This window comes from Anabrus simplex, chromosome 14 (assembly GCF_040414725.1).
Source record: "Anabrus simplex isolate iqAnaSimp1 chromosome 14, ASM4041472v1, whole genome shotgun sequence".
NCBI lineage: Eukaryota > Metazoa > Arthropoda > Insecta > Orthoptera > Tettigoniidae > Anabrus > Anabrus simplex.
The window spans coordinates 66484988-66510011 of NC_090278.1; the positions used below are offsets into that span (position 1 = coordinate 66484988).

Here is a 25024-nt window from a genome sequence, read left to right on the forward strand (position 1 = left end):
TCACCGCTCACAGAACAGAACACCACTCATTCTCTTTATAGAACACCAAATATAGTATAATATACCGGAGCTGCCATTGAAAGTTGAAACCTGCTTGAAACATACAACTCAGACTGGAAACTCTTATATGATCCTTGAGTAAGCAGTTCTCTCGCGCTGTCCTTCGGTAACCTTTTAAGAAGAATATTGATGATATAAATCCTTTTTTCTTCGAAAGTCCGTGTTATTGCATATATTTTGTCCGTCGTTTGGTTGGAGATTGAAGATAACATATTTGAGGTTAGATTGTTGTTATGTTTTAATTTTCAAACTGACATTGTAGCCTACTGTTTATCGCAGTCAGGCAATATTATTTTAATTTAATGCCATATTTGCTGTAGAGGATTTTATATTTTGCCGCCTTACCTTTATTTTGACATTGTTCATCAGTGTTAGGTGATATTAATAGTAATGGTATTTATTGCTGCAAGGCGGTTGGGGCAAATTTTCGTTGATAGAAAGAGGAACTAGGGATTGGAATAGCTTGCTGAAGGAGATGTTCCATAAATTTTCAACTTCTTTGAAAACAACTAGTTCAAAACTTGATAGGTAATCTGTCTTTTGGGTGACAGTCCTGAATACAGATCAGTGGTGATTGATTTGATGTAAACTTATTTTCTGCCTGACAATTAATTCAGTGTTCTTTTTTAAGTAAAAGACTAGGAGTGAGAAAGGAAACTGATGAATGTTCTCTTGTGTTTCTTTTCTGTTGTCCTTTAGAACATGCATGGCAGCTGTTATAAAATTTGTGAACTGTGTGTCAATATTGTGATGGTTTGGCAGCAGCGTATAATTTTCCACCCACTTCCTGCAGTAAAGGCTACATGTACAGACAGTGGATGGAGGTTGCAACAGAGCTAATTAAGAAGCCATCCCAAACAGGAGTAGGCCTAGGTAATTACTACTACTACTACTACTACTACTACTACTACTAAAACTACACCCGCTGTAATTTACTTGTACATTATTTCTCATTATTCGGCAGAATTTTATTATGTGCTGCAGAAGTTGAAATGATACAAATATTGCATAGAATTCCTTATAGAGGAGAGATGTGTTGTGTTCAATACGATAGCTAGGGACCCACCAGCCTACCCCCAGAAGAACATTTACTATTAAAACCTCATGAAATGTACCATGCGCCATCTCATTAATTCAGCCCGGCTGTCAAGATAACTTAGAGGCCTACGGCCCAAGATCCCCCCCCCTCCTCCTTGCTTGCCCCCTGCCCAATGATTTTGTCACTAATCATGGCTAAATGGTTAGCGTGCTGGCCTTTGGTCACAGAAGTTCCGGGTTCTATTCTCGCCGGGGTCGGGAAGTTTGACCTTAATTGGTTAACTTAGCTGACACGGGGGCTGGGTGTATGTGTCATCTTCATCATCATCATCATCATCATCATCATCATCATGGCGCACAAGTCGCCTAGGGGCGTCAAATCAAAAGACCTGCATCTGACGAGCCGAACTTGTCCTCGGACACTCCCGACGCTAAAAGCCATACGCCATCTCTCTCACACAGGCTAATAGTTTCATTTTTATCTAAAATACATAAGGTAGAACTTGCGTTTCATTTCAGTAGTAAATTTCAGCCTTATGCCCCACAAAACTGTGAAAAAAGTCATATTTATTTTAATGTGAGAGAAAGTCTCACTGCAACCACTCACGTTACATTTCGGCTAGAGACCACTCGCGGGTTAATGGTCGGAAATTGTATTCTCTATAAATTTTGTTAGGTAGTAGGCTTTTCGATAGGACCAAATTAAATTTTAGGCGCTTTCCCCTAAACTACAATTTCATACAGGGCGAATAAAATTGTTTATAACGTAGACTGTAGTTTCTTATTCCCTGACTCTATATACCGACTTTCATTCAATTCTGTTAACCCAGTTTCTCGTGGCTCAGCGTTGATATGGACTTACCAACAAAAATACCAATTCATGAATATCTGTGTTATCAAAGCCGGTACGGTAGCAGTGTATGACATAAATGATCGGAAATTTAATTCTATATAACTTTAGTTATGTAGTATTTATCGATAGGACCACTAATAATATAAATATTTGAGAATTAAATTTTAGGCCTTCCCCTAAACTACCATTTCACTCAGCGTGAGTAAAATGATTTATAGCCTAGATTGTAGTGGCTCATCCCCCGACTTCACATGCTGATTTTCATTAAATTCTCTTCAGCCGTTTTCTCGTGACGCGTGTACATATAGACAGACAGATAGACAGAAATTACGGAAAAGTAAAAAGTGCATTTCCTTGTTACTCTGGACAAAACTGATACAGAAATACCATTCTTTTCAAATTCTGAGCAATGTACAGACAAACTCTTATTTTATATATATATTATTTTCAATAAAAGTGTTTTTCATTATTTGATTGTTTGAACAATTTCTTCCAACAATTGACTTGGATATTGTGTACAATGAATTTCCAAGTTCCGAAAACATCCTATAAAACAGAAAAAGCAAATAATCGCATTCATATAATATCAACTGGCTTAAAATCAACCATGGAGTCTAAATGACTCCCGTTAGGTGTTATAGGAAGGTAGTAAACCCCGGGCGTTCTAGTGTTAAAAAGGAATTCCATGTAAGATTTGCATACTTTCTACGTCCGCATCATGTTTTGAAACTTGCGTGAACAAGACTGGAATTCTACCACAAAATGATCACATTTAGTACAATTGTTTTACCCATGTCATCTTGTTTCTTTTTTGCAGCTGGTTTTGTGATGTCAGATAACTCATTCCCATGACTTCAACAGTTTTAAAACATTTGTACAAACTGGGTTGCAGTAGAAAAATGTGTTCATAGTAATGAATTAAATGTAATTTGAGACATGAAATTCAACTACTACTATAATTTATAAATATAGTGGTTTTGTATTAGTGTTTGTAAATTAATTGATTTTTCCTATTATTAAATTATCATTATTATTATAAGTTATCTGATTAAATTTATGTCACAAAACTGAGACTAGGAATCTTTGTAGGGAAAATTTTTTTTTTCCTTCCAAGTGATGCTCTTACAACACTCACAGCACATGTAACTGGGAACTTCATCATCCCAGACTACGTCCTGTAGATGTTTAGATAATTGTATGAATTTACAGGCACAATTTTTGTATCTATTCAGGAGATTTTCGGTCTCCTGTGCTGTGAGCCTGTCTCCCGCCAAGCACTTTGCCATGATGCACTTCTCGGTGCCACAAGTTCCCCTCCTTTGCAGTCTGCTGGGAGCTTTATCGGCGAAACGTTCAGTTTAGCCAAGTGTTCATGTGTTTAGTGCTCAGTGTGTTGTTTCAATGCCATTTTCATTATGTTAGCGTGTGTCTATACCTTCATAAAATACGGGAAATCTTGTACGAAAACACTCTGGCTCAGTGCTGGGTGGGCGCTAACCGCATTACGACAAAGTGCTTGGCGGGAGACAGGCTCACAGTGCGGGTGAGCGGCAATCTCCGGGATAGATAAAAAAATGTCTCTGTATTAAGATGGAATAGCAGTATTTCCAGTGTTGACAAGGAACCATAGCATTGTAATTAAAATTGATATTCCAATCTTTACTTCAGAGGAGAGGTATACATAATAGAATGACTTGAGTTATTTCCTTTAATTCATAGATGGAAGATAGGGCCTTGACAAAATTTCTTCAGCTGTTTCTATCTCCTGCCAGTGCTTTCACCTCCCATGTCTTGCTGACTCCAGCTACCTCCCTGTCTATGGTTCTCCTCCAGGTAATCCTCGGTCTCTTGTGATTTTTTTGTGTGGTCTTCTCAGGGTGTGCCCAATCGATCTCCATTTTCTTTGCATTATCTGTTGTTGTACGGGACTTTGACTTGTGGCCTCCCAAAGGTCTTCATTTGAGATGGTTTCAAGCAATGTACCTCAAGAATGATTTATTTAAGTCTGTAACCTTGTGGAATGTCTTAGGTCACTTTCCAGATCACACTTCCATACAGTAACACAGATTTAACATTTAAGTTGAATATCCTTACCTTCATTTTTATGCGAATGTGAGGGGATTTCCACACTGGTCGTTACTGTATGAAAGCTCCTTTGGCTTTATTTATATGACTTGCCACATCTCTAAAAGCACCTCCATCCTGGGTTACCACGCTTCTTAAGTAGCAAAATTCCTCTACCCTCTCTATATCAATTCCATCTAGAGCCAAGTTAGAATTGTTACGATGGTTTATGTGCATTTCCTTATTCTTTTTATTATTTAATCTGTAAGCCTACTTCTTTAGCTTCTATTTTAAGTCATTCAGTTTGATTTTCACACACACACACACACTCTCTCTCTCTCTCTCTCTCTCTCTCTCTCTCTCTCGTTCCAACGATGGGTCGGCGAACGAGGCTTCTCCACCAGTTGCGGTCTCTGAACTTCTCTCCTTCGATTCTTTCCAAAGTATGTCCTCGCTGTTGAATGTCAATCTTCACCATGTCCTTGTACCTGAGCCTTGGTCGCCCTGTTGGTCTTTTGCCTTCATGTTTTAGATCATACCTTTGTTTCAGTAATCTGTTATCTCCCATGCGTCACATATGTCCATACCATCTCAGTCGCTGCGCTGTTATTCTGATTTTCATATCCCAAAATATTCTGCAGAAGACGGAGATCATCTGCATAATCCAGTTCTTCCAATCGGTTATTTAATCCCCACTGAATGCCACACTTTCTATTCGTTGCCTCTCCCAACATGAAATCCAAAGTCATGGTAAACAAGATTGATGACAGTAGACATCCTTGTCTTACTCCAGATTTTACAGCAAAAGGTTTAGACAGCTTCCCTTTATGTTCTACTTTACAAGTACAATATATGCATTATACATTGCCTGTGTAAGACTGACTTTCTTTTGTGGGATTCTGAACTTTACTGTAGCCCTCCACATTTTCCTCCGGTTGACAGTATCAAAGGCCTTTTCAAAATCAATATATAATAATTTCGTGTGGCTATTTCTAGCCGAGTGCAGCCCTTGCAAGGCTGACCCTCCGATGAGGGTGGGCGGTATCTGCCATGTGTAGGTAACTGCGTGTTATTGTGGTGGAGGATAGTGTTGTGTGGTGTGTGAGTTGCAGGGATGTTGGGGACAGCACAAACACCCAGCCCCTGAGCCGTCGGAATTAACCAATTAAGGTTAAAATCTCCAACCCAGCCGGGAATCGAACCCGGGACCCTCTGAACCGAAGGCCAGTACGCTGACCATTCAGCCAACGAGTCGGACTTCAAAATCAATGAAAACTATGTACAGAAATGTCTGTATACATAATAATATATAACTTTTTTAAAAGTATGCTATATCGTTGTTGCATGTAGAAAAACCACTGGGTAATAATATTTCAGCTTAGAACTCTGAGCAGAAAGGTTCTGTCATCTGAGATTCAGTACTGCATGAACTGTATCAACAAATTTTTGTTCTTAGTGATACATGTGCTGTGGGTCAGGATTTCTCCTCTAAACGTTGTCTCTTAATGATCTTTTGAGGTGCAACGACTATATCCACTATTTGTCTTCACTTTATTCATACTTACTCCTACAGGGTGAACTTTAATAGAACCGACAAACTGCGGGGACTTATTCCTGACTGGAAATGGAGGAAAAAATGTCCTATGAACATGTGTCTGAAAATGCATCATTGCGACGGCAGAGGGCATGGACGAATGAAATTTTCTCTGACTACTTGCAGTGTGTTTCTTTTGTTGCAGATAGTGTGATTGAAGCAGTGTACTGTCGGAAGCAGAATGGTCCGGTATTCATGCCGGGAATAAGCCGATATGGTGTTTGTGTACGGCCAAGCCAGTTGAAATGGTTGAGAGGCAGCACGGCTATACCAAAATAAGTACCCTCACAGACACCAACCACATCACACGTTTCAAGCCATTTTTGGGCATTTGTGTGATCATGGGTCTTTCAGACAGACGAACGTGAAGAGAGCCTGCGGACTGTGCGTACACCAGATCTGGAGGAACAGGTTCTACAGGACATTGAAACGAACCCTAGTACAAGCTCCAGGCAAGTGGCGTGCCAACATGGTGTAAGCCAGACTACGATTATATGTATCCTGCATGACAACTGCTATTATCCCTATCACCTGCAATAAGTGCAAGGATTATCGGCAGTGGATTTCCCTCTACGGGAAGGATTTTGTCGATGGTTTTTGCACCACTCCATCACAGTTATGGGATTTCTGTCATCAGTCCTCTTTACCGATGAAGCAACCTTTAACAGAAACGGCATCGTCAGTCTGCATAATTGTCATCTGTGGGCTACAGAAAATCCCTGGGGAATGGTTGAAGCATCTCACCAGCATCGGTTTAGCATTAATGTTTGGGCAGGGTTTCTTGGCGACCACATACTTGTACCAGTTATTCCACAACGCCTCAACGGAGGAACGTACTTGGACTTCCTGCAGAATACTCTGCCTGGATTGCTTGAGAATGTGCCTTTGAGAATAAGACAGGTTATGTGGTTTCTGCATGATGGAGCACCACCCCACTTCCGCATTACAGTTCGCCAACACCTCAACAACATCTTCCCCAGGCGCTGGATAAGACGCGGAGGCCCTGTTGCATGGCCTTCTAGATCACCAGACTTAAACCCCCTGGATTTTTATTTCTGGGGAAATCTGAAAAGCGTTGTGTATGCTGCACCGGTTCCTCATGTGCAGACCCTTCAACAGCGTATTCACGACGCCTGTGACGCTATTCGGCAAGAGGCTGGAACGTGCGAAAGAGTGAGGCAATCCATGATACGACGTCTGAACGCGTGCATTGCAGCCCATGGAGGCCACTTTGAACATCTGCTGTGACGTGGATGCGATTCAGCTATGTACTGCGTTCCGGGACTATTTGTTGTCGTACGCACACCGGACGCATGTTCGTAGGGCATTTTTCCCTCCATTTCCAGTCAGGAATCAGTCCCTGCAGTTTGTTGGTTTTATTAAAGTTCACCCTGTATACATCCATGCAATGAAGGTGTTAAATAACTCAAATAATTTATTTAATTCGTACAAAATTATTATTATTATTATTATTATTATTATTATTATTATTATTATTATTATTATTATTATTATTCTAAAGATCACATACAGTAGCCTGTCTCTTAAATGGGAACTGGCAACTGAAATATTGTAATTCAGACTTATTTCCCTTTTTTCTTTATTTCAGAGCAATGGACCTCTCAATCTTGTGCTTAACTCTCATCCAAACCTGCTTCGCTGTAGCGTATATTAGGCCATGACAAATGTTTGTAAATGTAGGAGCCTGCACTGAAACGTAGGAGCCAGGTAATGTTTCTAGTACTTGCATCTTTAACATACTGGTGTCTTCTTCTTGTTCCGAATTTGGCCGCCTATGGACTGCGTTGAACTTAAGGCTTTCTCTTCTCCTTCTTCTTCTCCTCCCAGAACCTCTTCATTCTTTCACTTCTGATCTTCCTTTCTTTCTCAGATATGACCAGTTTGGGTCTACATTTTGGTGGTTTCTCCTGGAATGTTTTGATGCTGTCCACTCGACTTCTAAATTCTTTTCTGTTGTGAACCATATCCACTGTAAGTCCACTTTCTATTACATCTCTTTTTACCTCTTCCACCCACTTCGTCGAAGCTTTTAGTCCAGTGATGTACTTGAATATTTTCTTAGTTAGCCGTTTCTCATCCATTCTTTCTAGATGCCCATAGAATTTTAGCCTTCGCTTTCGCATGGTGACAGTGATTTTTTCGGTGTATTTATAGAGGTCATCATTTTTCCTATTCCTCCACTCCCCATCAGCATTTTTCTGTGGTCCTAAAATTTTCCTTAAGATTCTCCTCTCCTTTTTTTCGAGATCTTGAAGCTCACCCTTTTTATTCACTGTCAGGCTCTCTGAAGCGTAGAGACCCTCTGGCTTTACCACTGAGCTGTAGTGTCTAAGTTTCGCCTTGTAAGATATTGCTCTTTTGTTGTATCTGTTCTGGGTTAACCTGTAAGCCAATTCTAGTTTTCTAATTCTTGCCCTAATCACCTCTTTTTCCAATCCATTAGGTTCTACCCCTCTGAAAAATAAAAAACAATACTAATAGCAATAGGTATTGTGATTTTATAGTTTTATGCACTACAAGAGATTACCACAAAATGTAAAGACAGTAGGACACTGAACTAAATAAGACATGCCACTCTGTATACAAATTTATGAAATTAGCCAACTGTTGCATACTTATATTTTGCTACTGTTCTAAGAAACTTGTAAATTGTAAAATGTAAATATTGTTGCCAGCGACGCCAAATTGTAAATTCCTTTGTATATATTATTCTGAGATGTTAAAGGATTAATGACTTAAAGGCTTAAACGCCATTTATCTACCTATCTAAAAATGATACAAGGAACATACCATAATTTACTAAATCTCCTTATTGTACCTTTTGTGCCCATGCACATGCCTAGGAACTTCGTATGCTGTCAACGTACAAATAAATTCCTCAAGACAACGTATTATTTAACTTTATAATAATAGCTCTGTTATAATAATAAATTTAATAGGAAAAGAGATTTCTGTTTCGATTCGTGTCATTTACATTTGAGTTATTTCTATGTCGGTGATACTTTCTTAACGATAGGTTTTCTCTATACCAGAACGTTCATAATTAACATTATTTTTTCTTCTATTGCTCATATAATGCAGTCTTGATTAGTATTTACAATGGTAATAACATTAATATCAAAGCAGAAATTGCCCATACTTAACAAGATCCTCGCCGTTACCTAACCACATTCTCTTGTTCAACCTAGAGTATCAAGGGATTGTGTATTAATATGAAGTAGTTCAGTGACACCAAACCAGGAGTTAAATATATAAAGGAGGAGATTATACTCAGCTCAAAAAAGAAGGCGCTAAAGAAAGAATTTTAGACGCCATGGCAACGTGGCGCCCAGGATTTTTCGGGCCCTGGCCTATATGCTTGTCATACTTGTTCAGCTGTGATAATGGACTGAAGCTGAGGGTATTTGGTGTTTCTTAAAAGATTTTGTAATGCTTAGAAACCTTTTTCGTATAAGAACCACTAAATTCTTAAAAGTATCTCAACCTCTTCCACAGATGTTAGATGTTCCACTGCAGACTAGGAGGAGCATGTGGTATCAGCATGAGTATAGTGCACGATGTACAGCAGATTGTTTCCAAATCATTGGATTGAATGAAGAGGGGACCTGTAGCTTAGCTGGCCTGTTCACCAGATTTCACCTCTTTAGATTTTTTCTCTGGGGAAAACTAAAAGACACTATTTACAAGGACATACTGATTACGCTAGATGATATGAAATGACGTATTACTGCTACCTGCGCTGAAATTTCTGATGAAATGCTAGAACATGTGCCTAAGTTTGTAAGTTTGTATTAACCCTTTTGATACCAGGCTGTAATGTAGTGGTTCCTGACCACAATATCGTCTGCAATTAGTAATAACTTCATCTCCCTATTCCCGTATGCTTCTTTTGTCTCCTTTACAATTTGGTCCATAACCATTAGAAACAAAAAAGGCAACAGCACACTCCCCTGTCATAGTCAAGCTTCATTTCTAAAACATTCTGTCTTTCCAAACAGAGTCTGTATGCTGCTGACACAGTTTTTTTGCATTGCTTGGACCATTTCTACAGTTTGTATACCCAGTCTCTTTTTTGACCATGATTTCCCACACCTTCTCCCTGGGACCACACTCATATGCCTTTGTTAGAACTATGAATGTCATGACAGATCCTTTTCATATTCCCAACTCTTAATTGCCTCGTGCTGAAGATCTTCCCCTTTAAAAGTCATACTGTTCCTCTTGCCACTCTCGTACTTTTCTCCTCATTCTCTTCTCTAATATTCTTTCCAGTATTTTTGCCACTTGTGATAAAAGACTGTGGTTCCTCTATAGTTACCACACCTTTTTTTTGGTTCCAATTCTTAAAGACTGGTATTATTATTCCCTTTACCCCAGTCTTCTGGCACACATTTCTGTTTTCATATGCACTTGAACAATCTGTACACCCATTGTAGTCCACTGGGCGGTGTGGCTCAGATAGTTGAGGCGCTGGCCTTCTGACCCCAGCTGGGCAGGTTAGACCTTGGCTCAATCTGGTGGTATTTGAAGGTGTTCAAATATTTCAGTCTTGTGTTAGTAGACTTACTGGCACGAAAAAGAACTCCTATGGGACTAAATTCGAGCACCTTGGCGTCTCTGAAAACCATAAAAATGTAGTTAGTGAGACCTAAAGCCAATAATATTAATATTATCATTGTAGTCCAACAGGTCCAGCATCCTTTATCATTTCCATATTTCATCCATCACTGGTGCTTTCCCAGTTTTCATTTTACAGATTGCTAATTCCACCTCTTAACATGGTTATATCATCTACTGTTGATTCACACCATATTACTACCGTCATCTCTGCACAATTTCTCACATTCAGCAGTTTATCAAAATACTCCTATCTTCACTTACCGTATTTACTCGTGTATTAGACCCCCCTCCCTGGCTTTTCGAGACGAAGAAAATGAACAAAATAAATCTTGCCTATAAGACCCCCCCCAACGTAATTCGTCAGAGAACGATGACGATTCCGCTTCGAAGCGGGTACAAGTCTTATTGCAGCCGTGATGACATCGCACAAATTTGTGAATAGTTTCGTCCATACGACCTACTCAATGAAAAACGTGTCTAATCCATGCGGTACATCTGTGTTTCGTAGTTAAGAAATGTTCGCCTCTGTAGCGTACGTCTACTGCAGCTCTAGTGACGTTGCACAAATAGACGAATAGCCCTAGTTTCGTGTCCAACCCGCACATTGCAAGCATGCATCAGTCATGCTATATGTCTGTGTTTTGTAGTTAATATCCGCCAGCATAATGGCTAGCACAATTAGTTGCTGTTTTCGGTTGTCTGACTTCGATTCCCGGTACCGTACTGCCAGAGATTTACGAATGACAGGAAGGCTGATATGCGGTAAAAGCGGTACCTGTAATTCTCCTCCACTGGGCGTGCCTAAAAAGAGCTGTATCGCCTCGGGATGAGGAAACGGGTTTACTTTAGTTGAGAAATATTCGCGGTTGTTGCTATTTATACAGCAGGCAAGATCATTAACAAAGTGGTCATTCAATATCTCGTAACTTGGGCCATTATAGGTATATATTTGGAGAGAAGTAAGTTTAAAACGTGATAAAAGCTATCCAATTAAAACAATCATTTTACTCACCAACGTACCTAACAAATAATAATAATAATAATAATTTTATGTCCCGACGTACTTTAAACGATTTTCGGAGACACCAAACAAAACATACTAGGGTATGCGTTAATAAAAAAAAGAGACAACGAACGTACAAAATTAAACATTATGATAATAAAACTCATTACCGCCACACCTGTAGATATCCATAAATGCGGTATATTTTCCTGTTATTTATTTTTATTTTTTCCGTCGAACTTTTGGCACTATCAGGGCGATAATATACCTAACCTAAACAATATGGTCTATCTTATCTCTTGGACAGCTGTTTATGCAAATCCTGATGTGATAAATGTAGAGAACAAGGATGAAATATACTCAAAAATAGGGTCTGTGTTTCAGCAGCCGCAGTTATCAAAAGAATGTTTCCGGTTACTATGTATTACATTCGGAAGTACAACTCGTAACATACGCTAGTTATCAGCTGATGGTTTGGCAATATGCCTTCTACAGTATAGCTTTATTCGGAAGGAGTGGCTTCTGCTACTTATACGCCAACTGGGAATATCAGAGACCATCTGGGAATAGATTTACACTGTTTAGACTCTATAGTCGGGAACAAAATTATTTTCAAAAGGTTAAAAAAGACGGGACCTCGTATGCTCTTGATTGCAGTGCATGGCTCGAAGAGAATGAAGCATGGCTGACGCGACTGACGAGATATAGCAGTGAAGATGACGTCACTTAGAATGCCGACACGCCGGTAGCAAGACGGATGTTGGCGGCGCAAGGCGATAATTCAAATGAAAGCAGTGATCAGGTTTACTGTGTGGTAGGCCTACTGCTGAACTGACAGAGAAAGATGACTGGCCATTAAGTTCTTTTGAATCAATATTTAATTACATGATAACACGATACCCGTATTCCTTTCTTCTACGGGATCGAGTTTGAAGTGAGACGAATCTTCGTAGCGAGTTTTTACGGCTGTATGCCCTTCCTGACGTCAACCTCACCAGAGGAATTAATGAGATGTAACGAATGACGTGATACGAGTAACTAAAACAGACTTTTATACGTACGTAGGCCTAAAATTTGTTTTCATTTTTTGTCTTTTTACGTTTAGAAACGTTGCCGTCCGATGAAAATAGCCAGTATAACTTAAATACATTCTAAGTTTGTTAAATAATATTATAGAATGTTTACACGTACAATTTATAGCTCTGTATAACCTATAAGTCATGTGTTCGCTGCACAAAATTTTGAGGTTATCGCATATTGCCTCCCCTTTATTATTTTTGGCTGTAAAAGTGGGGAAAAAAAAGGGGTCTACTACGCGAGTAAATACGGTATTTCTTCTTGATGTGTTATCACTCTCCACCTTCCACTTTCATCAGCTTTGTATAAACTTTTTCTTTCCTAGTACTTAATATAATAACATACAGCATTATTTTACTGCCAGCTCCATTTGTTTCAATCTTTTGTGTAAATTCTTCCCAACTTTTCTTCTCTTACCAATTTCTTACTTTTCCTCTTATTATTATCAGTACTTCCTTTTGCTTTCTTCCTTTTTTTGTAATTTCATTCTTTCCATGCTTTCTTCTTTTCTTCCACTCTTTCTCTCACCTTCTTATTCCACCACGGTGTCTCCTTTTCCTTCACCGTTGTTACCACAGGTACTCTCTGATCCACTTATAAATGCCCTTTTGAAGTTGGACCATTTCTCTTCCACATTTCCTACTTCAGTAACTGGAATTTGTTGTTTCAATCTCTCCAGAAATTCTTCCTGTACATTCTTTTAATTTCCATACTTTTATTTTACTGTCTCTTATCCCCTCTTATTTTTCAATTTTTCCCACTCTCTTTTTGCTGTCACAACTCCATGATCTCCATCGAATGCTTCTGCTGGTAAAGTTGTTACATCTATCCACTGCCTGCAATTTGTCCTTTCCACCAGAAAGTGTCAATCACTGATTTTATTCTTTTGTCAATCTAGCCATATTTTGTAATTTTTCAGCTGTTTTGTTCGAAAACCATGTGTTGCCCATATGGTCCAATTACTTCTTTCTTTCCTTGTATTTCATTTCCCACCTGTGCATTTAAGCCTCTCATTATAATCACTTCATCAGTTATCTCTTTTTCTAATTTCTCCAGGAATTTGTCAATATCCTCCTGTTTGTTCCCTGCCTGTATTGCATACACTTGTACGAAGTCCTTCACTTCGTTCCTCATTCTTAGTCTCATTTTCATTATCCTGTCACTGATGTAGTCTACGATATCCACATACTCCTCCAGCTGTTTTGAAATGATCAGGCCCATTCCATTTTTTGCCTCTTTTTCCACTTTTTTCAACCTATTACAGTATGTATGTTTCTTTCTTATCCCCCCCCCCCCCCCTCGCACTCTGATCTGTCAAGATCACTCCTCGACGAGTGTTGATGCCTGTCCTGCTGACAAAACTCAGAAACAGAAACAAGCTCTTGGGGTGGTGGTGGCGATTGTTGTTTGAAGAGGAAACACAACTAGGTAACCATCTTCTCTGAACAAATTAAGTGAAAAGAAAAATGAAAATAAATGTAAACCATTAATTTTATTAAATAGAGGAATATAAAAATGAGTTTCTTAAAAACAAGGAAAGATTTTATTCAGCAAACACTGAAAACTTTAAATTTAGTGAGGATATGGGCCACTGTGAATTCAGTACCACAAAAACACACTGGGGGGTGTCCATCCCTCTCCAGGAAGTTAGAGTGCATAGATCTTCCATGACCTATCCTCAGCCTACATAAAACTATGGACGACCTCTCTCCATGGACGCCGGAACTCGCTTGCCGGGAATTCGGATAGCTAGCCACTCCGATTCCCAGGATGCCAAGATAGTTCAACATAGCTGAGAACAAATATCCATAGCAGGTACATTCCTAGGTGTAGAATGTTGTGAATATAAGGTCAAAAGTAATTGTGTCCTGAAAAAAATATTGGACCGGTAATTTGTCGGGCACTAATAGTGCAGCATACACCCACTTTCACGTCGTCCAGAGGTCTCGGCTGTAAAATGTGTGGGTTCTCTGTATCCCAGATCCTATTGTTCTGTGAATCGACATATCCACTCAAATGAAACCATACTTCGTCACTCATAAAAAGAAATCTCGGACCCACGATACTTGCAGTCTTGCCTGTATATCTTCTAACCTATGCTTGTAAACCTGATTGACAAATCTCATGATATTTTACAAGTCATATAACAATAAAAGTATGTCTTTGAAACATATTTGTCTAAAATCTATCCAAGTCTTAACATTTTATTGACGAAACTCATCTGGTGAACATTCTTTAAAATTATTTTAGAAAACCTTTTGAGATCTGGCTAATTGTATTGATTCAGTATTGCTTGACTTATATGATTGTTGTTGAAACTTCGTTAACTATATTAACATTTTTCTATAGTTGATAATTGCCTATTTTATGAACATTTAACTTGTTCTCGATGTTGCTGGAGTAACATTTATACAAAATGTATTGGCATTAATTTTATGTTGTCAGTACGAGAATATTGTTCATGAAGAAACTTGTTGGTGAATAAACACTTTCTAATGTGATGTAGAATTTGTATTGTTCTCGTATGTTCCAAATTGGGCTTGTTGGTATATCTGTAATGAAAGATAAAAAATATATGTTTATGGTTTTGATTATAATTCTGTATAAACTTCTTATCAAAAGAATTGTCACATACTTTTCTTTTCTGCTGCGTAATTGTCTAGTGTTACTCCTAGCCTCTTGAGAACTACTTGTTGTTCTGTTTGCACTCCTTGTATTATATGAGTGAGTGTGGATGAGTTTACGTTTTTGCGGGGAGTGGGAAGGGGAAGTGAAGGTAGGCGGTGCATTGATGGCTGCAATGGATTGTGGAGGGGACTGCCTAGGAGAAGTATCATTCGTGAGTGTAGCCGTCGATTAGCTTTAGAGCTAATCCTTTCCTAAAAGTCTGCTGATCAGTGACTCCAAGTTTGTTGAGTCTCTCCTCCATAACCAGCTGTAGACTAATCAATGGATTCCTCAAGTATCATCAAGATGAATTCAAACAGATTAGCCATTATGCCACTGCACCTTCATCTTGTTCTTCCTCAGCATCGTCATCACCATCAGGAAGAGAATACAAAGTCTCCAGCAACTGTAGATTTGACAACCCTTTCCGAGCTATCTGAAAAAGATTACATATTTGTCATACAAAAGCTATGATAAAGGAAAATATATTGGGATAATAATAAATGAACCACATACTTTGATACTTGAGGTGACTAAGTAAATATGCTTGAGAGATAAATATGTGATCTTTTATAGAAATTAAAACGTATACTGTATATGCTTGAGAGATAAATATGTGATCTTTTATAGAAATTAAAACATATATATGCTTGTAATAAAAGTCAGATAACACGTGCTCATGGGATATGAGCAGACTAATGGTAATATATTTCCCACTAACTAAAAGGGCTATAATTCTATAGATATTCATTATTTGTGACCTAATATGATGGTAGCACATTTAAAGATAAACTAACAATACATAAAAATTGAATAAAACATACCTGCAGTTGGATTTCAGAAGTAAGGATGAAAAATCTCCAATTTTGCGCATTTTTAGCTCTATTTACATCAATTCACAGCCTTTTTGATCAGATATCCATATCTGACAGACACACGATTCAAAGAACTGCATTGCTATAATTTTTTTCGCATTTTCTGGACTCATATCAGATGTAAGGCTTTTCAGGCGTTTGCTCTATTAACCAGCGTTTCGTCTTAGGTCTGACACTGACTCCTCAGAGTGGGATGTGTCAGACCCTACCCACTGACGCTGGGTGTATGCAGGTGAACTTATCAGAAGCCTATATAAGAGGCACAGTCTAATAACTGCATACGGGAGATAAATCTCCACAATAGAATTATTGCCCGCCTAGCAATTCCGAATGGAAAATTCTAAATTCCCATGGAGGGAATTAGATATTTTTCACCAATAGAGCATGTCAAAAACATATCAGATGTAAGGCTTTTCAGGCGTTTGCTCTATTAACCAGCGTTTCGTCTTAGGTCTGACACTGTCTCTTCAGAGTGGGATGTGTCAGACCCTATCCACTAATGCTGGGTGTATGCAGGTGAAAAAATCAATCAATCACAATGTTATTTCACTCCCACTCCTCACTTGAGGAGGGGCGGGCCATCAGCTCAACGAGGAGCTGTTCGGCCATAGAGAAGGAAAAGAATCGGAGAAAAAGAGATGGTTTAGTGGGCATGTTTCGTACATACCATAGAAAGGAGATACTTAGTGAACTGGCGTGAGGAGACCGGGCCAACAAGTCGGGACCCAGGGAAGACCCGCAAAGCACCCCCGCACAAGCAAACCCCCGCGAACACCAAAGGGAAAACCATCTTCAGGGCTGCCGACAGTGGGATTTGAACCATTATCTCCCAGACGCAAGCTCACAGTTGCGCGACTCTAACCGCATGGCCAACTCGTCCTGTGTTATTCTTACATTAAATAAACTCATATTAATATATATATATATATATATACAGCAGATGCTTCATGATGTAACCTCACAAATAATACAATCATGATTCATACCAAACCAAGTTTGTACAAAACTATGTGAATAATAATAACACTAATAGATGTGAATTAATATATTATTTTGGGTCCACCTTTTCAATACAAAATGTAAATAGTATAAATTACATAGGGACTAGTTTCGACCTAGTAATAGGTCATCATCAGCCTGAAGTAAATCAAAGCGTAAAATATCGAAGAAAAAATAAACAATGTAAGCACAAGTACAGTCTTTTTAAAAGTACATACCATGTGGGATATTGAGTAGCAATATAGTAAAAATAATAACTCTTCCAATTGACGAAGCACTGAGCGGAAGTTATGTTGTTTAATTATGAATAAAGTTCAGTGCGCCGTATAGCAATAAAAGTCCAGTGTGCACTAAAAGATGTTATAAAGAAGAATTATCAGTTGAATGCTGGCTTCTTGAGTTTGCTGTTGTATATAACTTCATAGCCACAAGTCATAATAATATAATACCCGTCAAGCTCTATATTTCCATTATTTACCCATAGTTCAGAGAATATTGTTTCCAAGTTATACAAGTCCATTACACTTGCATCAACCGGAGGCTCCAGTTTTGATATCGGGCAGGACTGGGATTTTTACCTGGATCTGAGGGCTGGTTCGATGTCCACTCGACCTGCGTGCTTACAATTGAGGAGCTATCTGACGGTGAGTTAGTGGTCGCAGTCTAGGAAGCCAAGAATAACAGCCGAGATGATTTGTTGTTTCGACCACATGACACCTCATAATCTGCAGATCTTTGAGCTGAACAGCAGTCGCTGGGTAGGCCATGATCCTTGAGGGTTGTTCCAGCATGGGGTTTGGTTTTGGTTACCTTTTACAAAATGTGATTTTTACTTGTATTTACTTCGTGAAATAAAGTTGTAATCGTTGCATTCTAGTCAAATTACATTCTGCAGGAAATCTTTTCAGTGAAAGCAAAGATGGATTTTCCCCCAAACAGGTTGATGAGAACTTTTAGAATTAATCATTTTATTTGTAAAGTCATCATCAATGTCCCACTCCAGTCGCCCAGATATGGTTTATTTGTAAAGTAAATAGCAAATTATTTGAAATACTAAAAGTCGCTGACTAAAATGGAAGTGATGGAAAAAGATAATTTTGGAAGTTCCACCTAACAACGACGATAGCCTCTTAACGTCTGTATGCTAAGAAAGCAAACACAAAATGAAGTAATATTCTTTTTTCTTTAGATTGGGGCTTTTACGGCCCGTAATAGGATAAGAAGCTTTTGGGCTTCTGCTGCATCAATGTGGATGAACGTGGTAGAAGAAATAATTAGAAATAATAAAATAAAGTGTAAAGGAAGACTCATTTTATTATTAACACACATACGGTGTAACAATTCTATTAAATGTCTGGATTTTTGTATATTGTATTCTTACTTATTCAGTTTCCTATTGTTTTCTCTGTTGCAAATCTATTTTTGTTGAATTTCAGTCCATATTCTGGATACCCCTGTCAGAATACGTCATTTATTCACTTGGTAATTTGATGCGCATGCGCTCTTATTTTGTCAGTGATGAAATCTTGCAATGCAATTGCAAGTTGTATCAATCCATTCATGTTCTCCCTCCCTACCCTGGCTTTGAGATGAACTAAGGTGGGTATTCACCAAAGTAAGCTTTTATGATAAGATGGAAAATAAATTTATGCCTCTTAAAGTCTTTGAAATTCCCACTGAAAATGGCATCAAAAGAAAATGGGTGCAGATGATACGTAAAAGCAGAAATACTTAAGCATCATCAACATAACAATATAATTTATGTAATACTAAACTTTGTATTTAAAAATTAAAATTCCATTTGTCCTCCATTTTTATGGAAATTCCTTTTATTTGTAGAACATGTTGGTTTTTATGAAATGTGCATTCAATAAGTGGAGTAATCCTATGATGGAAGAATTTGAGTTTTCCAATGGGTGAAGCTTCATAGTATGAAAAACATTACATTTGAAGATGTTGTTCCTTCTCTCAAGTATTTGCCAATTTAAAGGTGTGGAAATAGATGATTCTAAGCTTTTTCACCAATTTTGCAATGTTCAGAATTACACTAGGAGTTCCAAAATTGATAAACATTACATAAGCAGTGGTGTGAGTTTTTCAAATGTAGCTCAGGCACTGAAACATTTAGTGAGCTGCTTAAAATTTCTCAGTTTTATTTTGCTATTCCAGGTTGCAATATAACCATTGAAAGATTGTTTTTGCTGATTAATACGCAGTGGTCAGAAGAAAGAAACCGTTTGCTGACAGTCGGTTAAGGGTATTTTAATAGTGTAGTAAAACTTTAAAATCATTCCATTCAGGGAGTTTTACAATCATTTATTACAAAAAGAAAACAACTTTGTTGTCAAAAATGGGTGCAGATGATACATAAAAGCAGAAATACTTAAGCATCATCAACATAACAATATAATTTATGTAATACTAAACTTTGTATTTAAAAATTAAAATTCCATTTGTCCTCCATTTTTATGGAAATTCCTTTTATTAAGAGTCTGTCTTCCATTTGAAAATTCAGAGTTGTTAACCCTAGTCTTATGTTATACATTGTTTTGTCATAGCAGACTTGAAAATAATTCTTGCATAATGTTGTTTGGTGAGGAACATGTTGATTGCAGTATTTTTCCAGAAAACTTGTGAATTCAGGCACTTCAGGTTTATACCATGGAATATTGCCTGCAGTCATTGCACTGCATAAGTCTTTATAAAAAGGGTAACTTGAAGGTGAAGGCTGGAGCATCTGTGTTGAAAGTATTTGTTTCTGTAGACCTAATTGTTGTTTTTTTTCTTTGCAGAGCACTTTGTGAATGTTCAAGCTGGGATTTCATGGAACACGTGATATGTTTGTTGCATGCTTGACAAATTGCTACTTTGCCTGCCATCAGCTGTAAAAGACTCGTCAACTGGAATCCATGATTTTAAATTTGAAGTCAGTGAGGACGCAACTGATGCCATATTGACTCTAGAGAAAGGTGATCTTCATGAACTAAATACTTCAGCTGTTTAAAAGAAACAAAATCTCGTTCTGAGTTCTGTTTGTTTGTTTGTAGTGAAGAATATGTTAGAATAGCATATTTTGGATATTTCCATTCAGTCATCACTTATGCTATTGGTCTCTGGGGCTGCTACAAATCAAATCTTGATGTTATTTTTCAAATACGGAAACGAGCTATCAGAATTATATCAATACGTAACAGGTTAGATCAGGGCTTCTCAAACGCCCAAAATCTCACGCGTGCAAACAGCGGTGCAGAGTTCCTGTGCACAGTGCATAAGTCCCTCTCGGCTCGGACCAACGCTTCGTCTCTGGGCTACTCGGCTCAACTCAGCTCAGGTTTGGAGCACTACAGAGCAAGTGAGGAAGAGGGAGATAGGCGTGAGAAAAGAGAGAGACAGCGCTATTGCTCCAAATCGAGGAGTGGGGGTCTGCACTCTGGTCAACCAAGCGAAGTTGTCTTTTGCACACTGCATGCACCCTGAGAGGCCCTGGGTTAGATCATTGCAGATCATTATTTATGAGACTAAGGATACTCCCAGTACCAAGCATATACATCATGCAGTGCATCCTACATGTGAAAAAAAATATTGGTCACTTCAGAAATAATTTTGACAATCACAATTACCAGATGTGAACAACAAATAATATTTTTATCAAGTACAGGAGTAAAACCATTGCCTTGATACATGTAGACTCTGTTGGAATCAGATTGTATAATAAGCTTCCAAATAAGATTAAAGATATTAGTCCCGTCAGTGCATTTACCACAGCTTTAATAAATCTCGTGCTGTGTAGCTACTTCTATAGTACAGAAGAATACATGATGAAGTGCTGGTAATGATGCTACTACTTATTAACTTGTAAACTTTCTTAATATCTAGTATATAGCCTTAAAAATATGTTACACATTGATTCTGTACATATTATTAACACCACACCAAGATTTTTATTTTTATTTTGTCTTGTAAATATTGGTTATTAATATTATTTATTATTTTAAAAAAATAAGATGTGCTTTCCTGACATTGAGGTATTTGGTGTTTCTGTTTTTATTGTTTTTCAAAATGTTCATTATTGTGCATATATTATTGTTAGTGTTAGGAAATCACTTGACAACCCCTATACTGTTGGCATATTTCAAAATATGTAATTGTACAGTCTATGAAAGCTAAATAAATGAGTGAAATTTAGTTGAAAAGAAGAAAGCTTTAAGAATAGATTTGAAAATTCCTGAGTAAGAAAGAGGTCACAGAAATGTTTAGAAAAATATTTCTGGAAACTTCAATATCCAGGTTCATAGATAGATTCATCATCAACATTTTATTTACCCAATTATAGATATTTCAATAAAACAATATATACAACAAATACACCTTAAATAAATAACACTAATTTCCTAAAATAATGACAGAGTTTAAACTAAATGTAGAAATGTTTATATACACATACTTACACCACCTTAAATAAATAAATAAAAGTGAATGTCCTTAAATAATTGTCATGATTAAACCACATCTAGACACACACACATATTTATATATTTTGCAGAGAGTACCGGTACCTTACATTCATGAGGTCGTTAGGGCATGTCTAATTTTAGACGAATGTGGGTGAATAAGGGCTACTGATTCACCCACCTCATTAAATGATTTTAAGGCCCTCGGCAGCCATGAGTTTTCCCAAGCCACAGTTCTCACTTTAGGCAGATGGAAAGTATACCTTTGCCTACTGTTACGACGAGGAACATTTTATAGAATCAACTCCAACAATGTTGAGCAATCCACTCTATGCATCAGATACTTATAAAGAAAGAAGGCATTGGCACATCTGCGGTGCGAGTCTCATACTCATAGTCTCACAAAAAGACTCGTAATCAGACGAGAGAGAAGCTAAAATGGTCCAAAAACCGAAATGAAGGTCTCTACTCCATTCCTTGTGGCACATGGCGATGTAATTTTTTTCATATGTGGCCATTTTTAAATGTCCTGCTGAAGTATTTAAAAGTTCCTTCGAAAGGCCAAGCCCACTTCCTCGATGAATGCCTTTGGAATATCGGGGTATTTCATAATTCCACTTTTGAATTTCCGACGATTCCTGGTGTACTGGTCTGTGTTGTTGTATGTGGACAGTTTCTGTGCTTATATTCACTAGAAATAGTCAAATTAACCCTTTTCCTGTTATAGACGACAAATCATGTCGAGCAGAAAATGCCCACTGCATGTGCCTTGTAATTTTGTTTACGTTTGCTGAGGAATATTTCAATCTTCAAAGTTCAGTTTGGGTTCATTGTGTTAGATTTACCAATAATTATTGTTAACTGGAATTAGTAAATTAAAACTTTTATATGGTGTGGCTTAAGGGGCTGCCTGCCCGAGTTGGTAAATGCGTGCTCGGTTCACCCGAAAGGACATGTGTTCGATTCCCTATAAGGAAGTCAAAATTTAAGGAACGAGATTTCCTCTTCGGAGGTGTATATGATCCTGAGGTTCACTCATCCTACACCAAAAGTGAGTACCAGGTTAATTCCTGGGGGCAAAGGCGGCCGGGTGTAGAGCTAACCAGTCTATCCCATCAAGTGCCAAGGTTACGGATAGTAGAAGCCTTTACCTTCCACCCCTCCATGGGCTTTCATGGCCTGTATGGAGATGACTTTTCTTTTTTTTTTTCTTTTTTTCTATGATGTGGCTTACGATAATGGAATATACAAACAGTATTTAGTGAAAACTCTAATCTTTCAACATTCAAAGATCGATCATTACTGTTAGTGGTACGTATTTTTATATATAAGGGTTTACTAGGTAAAGTAGAATGTTAAAAACTGAGGAGAAGAAAAGATAAATATATTGTGCTGGGAAGTTCTGATTTAGCTACTGTCATCTTATATAAAATAACATTTTCTCAAAACTTTGTTTTTCAGTATACAAAATTTTGTATGTGCAGCAGTTTTTGCCTGATTGTCTTCAAACTTGGCATGCCTGTACTACCGTGAGAGTTGCATTAAAGCTGGTATCCACTTTGAAATTAATGATATCTGACAAAGATATCTGGAGTTAAATTTGAGAATTTCTAAAAAAGAAAGCAAATGGATCATAGAAAAAGTACACTAATAAAATCAATAATGTAATTTTTGAAACGTGAGGGTGGATCAAATATATAAACGGAAATAATTTTTTAAAATTCATTGCATCAACCAAGAAAAATACACATATACAGATTACTTTTCTACAAAAGTGCCCTGCCTTCAATACACATTTTCTCCATACGTTTGGTAAGTTTTTGATGCCGTCCTGATAGAAGGATGAGGGATGTGTGCAGAGCCAGTTGCGCACGAACTCTTCTACACTCGCATCATCATAGAACCGTTGTCCTCTTAGATCTTGTTTGAGTGGTCCAAACAAATGGCAGTCACAGGGCGGTAAATCTGGACTGTATGGAGGGTGTTGCCGAGGTGTCCAGTGAATTTCCTCCAGTTTTGGCTGTGTTAAAGCAGCAGTATGCGGCCTTAATTGTCATGGAGAAAAATGACGTTTTGGCTCGGTTGCCTGCATTGCTTGTTGCGATACCCAGCTTTTGCTTCATCCAAAACGTGACAGTAATAGGGTGCATTAATTGTCCGTTGTTTATCGGGCATAATGATGCACCCAAGTTTCATCAAAAATGGTGTTTAAGAAGTCCCTCATTATCATAGGAAGTTTGGTGTGCTGTTAGTGTAATTAGGGCTATATTTTTTTGTTGAGATGACAGTAAATGCAGAGAGGTAACAAGATGACATTTTGATGCCATTCTTCCATCAGTTCCTGGCCAGAGAGAAGGCCAAACCCTCCAGGTGGCTCACCTCACCCTGAAAACTTGCACTTACACTCAAACTTAATAATAATAATAAAAGTTACAGAATGATACATGCAGACTGACAGTGGGTAATGTTACACACATTTATACAATTATTTTGTCTTGAAGAACCAGGCAATAGGTTATCTTTAAGTCACTGAACTGTGGAGTATTATATAAGTGACTTATGTTGATCAGGCCTTGGTTGGAGGATGCAGAGACAGCGAGGAACTGGTTCCCACAGTTGGCTGTGCTGAGAATGGTTTTCCATTCTCCTCCACTAAGGTAAACAACAGATGGAGAAATTGTCTTTTTTATCAGTTCCTCCAATGCGTGAGAATTTGTTCGATTCACTTTTTCTTTCAGCTTACCGCACAAGTAAAAATCACACACTGTTAGATCTGAGAAAGAAGGAGAAATAGACCAGCACTGCTCACTGTCTGCAATCACTTTCGTGATTGTAAGAAGGGAATCTTCTGCTGTATGAGTAAGGGCTGAATCTTGTTGAAACCACCCACGCGATTTTTCTTCTTCCTTTAACTGATGGAAGAACAGCGTACCTTTCTGCATTTACTTTCGCCTTGCAAAAATAGGCCAAATTATTCGTCTTGCACTAACAGCACACCAATCTTCCTATCATAATGAGAGGCTTCGTAAAACACCATTAGGATTTTCCGCACACCAATAGCGAGAGTTATGACTCTTCACATGACCATTAAGATGAAACCAGAACTTTTAAATACGAAAATATGGTGTTGCAATGATGACTGTCTCGGATTCAGACTGGCGACTGATGCTTGCCAGGTCGAACACGTGCAGGTTCCTTGCAAGGTCAAGAACTATGTGTGCACCTTCTCTACTGCAATTTATAGATCAGGGAGTAAAAACGCTGCTACGATGATCTTAGCTTTTATGAGAGACCCTGTAATAGGATCTCGTAATCACATGTGTTTAGGCTTGCTCAAGGAGCTACTGGTTGTTTTAGCGGGAGAAACCCACAATGTTGGTTGTCCACTGAGTTGGTTGTTAGTAACTACTGCGATCTGTGGGTTTTTGGGAGAACTAAAACAGTACATTACATAATGAAACATAAAGGATACAGGGTTGTCAACGATGTTTATTACAATATAGTATTATTTTCTAACATGTAAAATTATTGAACTTGTGACATGAACAGGACCCAGGAAATGCATTTAAGATATTAGTCTCATTGGGTGTTACTTTAAAATACATAACTTCATTTGTAGAATTAATCTACCCATTCCATGAAATCCATGATAGCCTTTCAACCAGCTAGCAAGCAAGGACTAATCTTAGATCCCACAATACG

General features: G+C 38.1%; 1 long non-coding RNA gene across 1 annotated transcript; it reads left to right on the plus strand.

Annotated features, from left to right (window-relative positions):
• Nucleotides 1-61: 61 nt before the first annotated feature.
• On the plus strand, nucleotides 62-19904 carry LOC136885754 (uncharacterized). The gene is made up of 4 exons (XR_010861607.2): nucleotides 62-279; nucleotides 760-933; nucleotides 7219-7337; nucleotides 19664-19904. It is a non-coding gene; the product is annotated as an uncharacterized lncRNA (long non-coding RNA).
• The last annotated feature ends 5120 nt before the right edge of the window (nucleotides 19905-25024 follow it).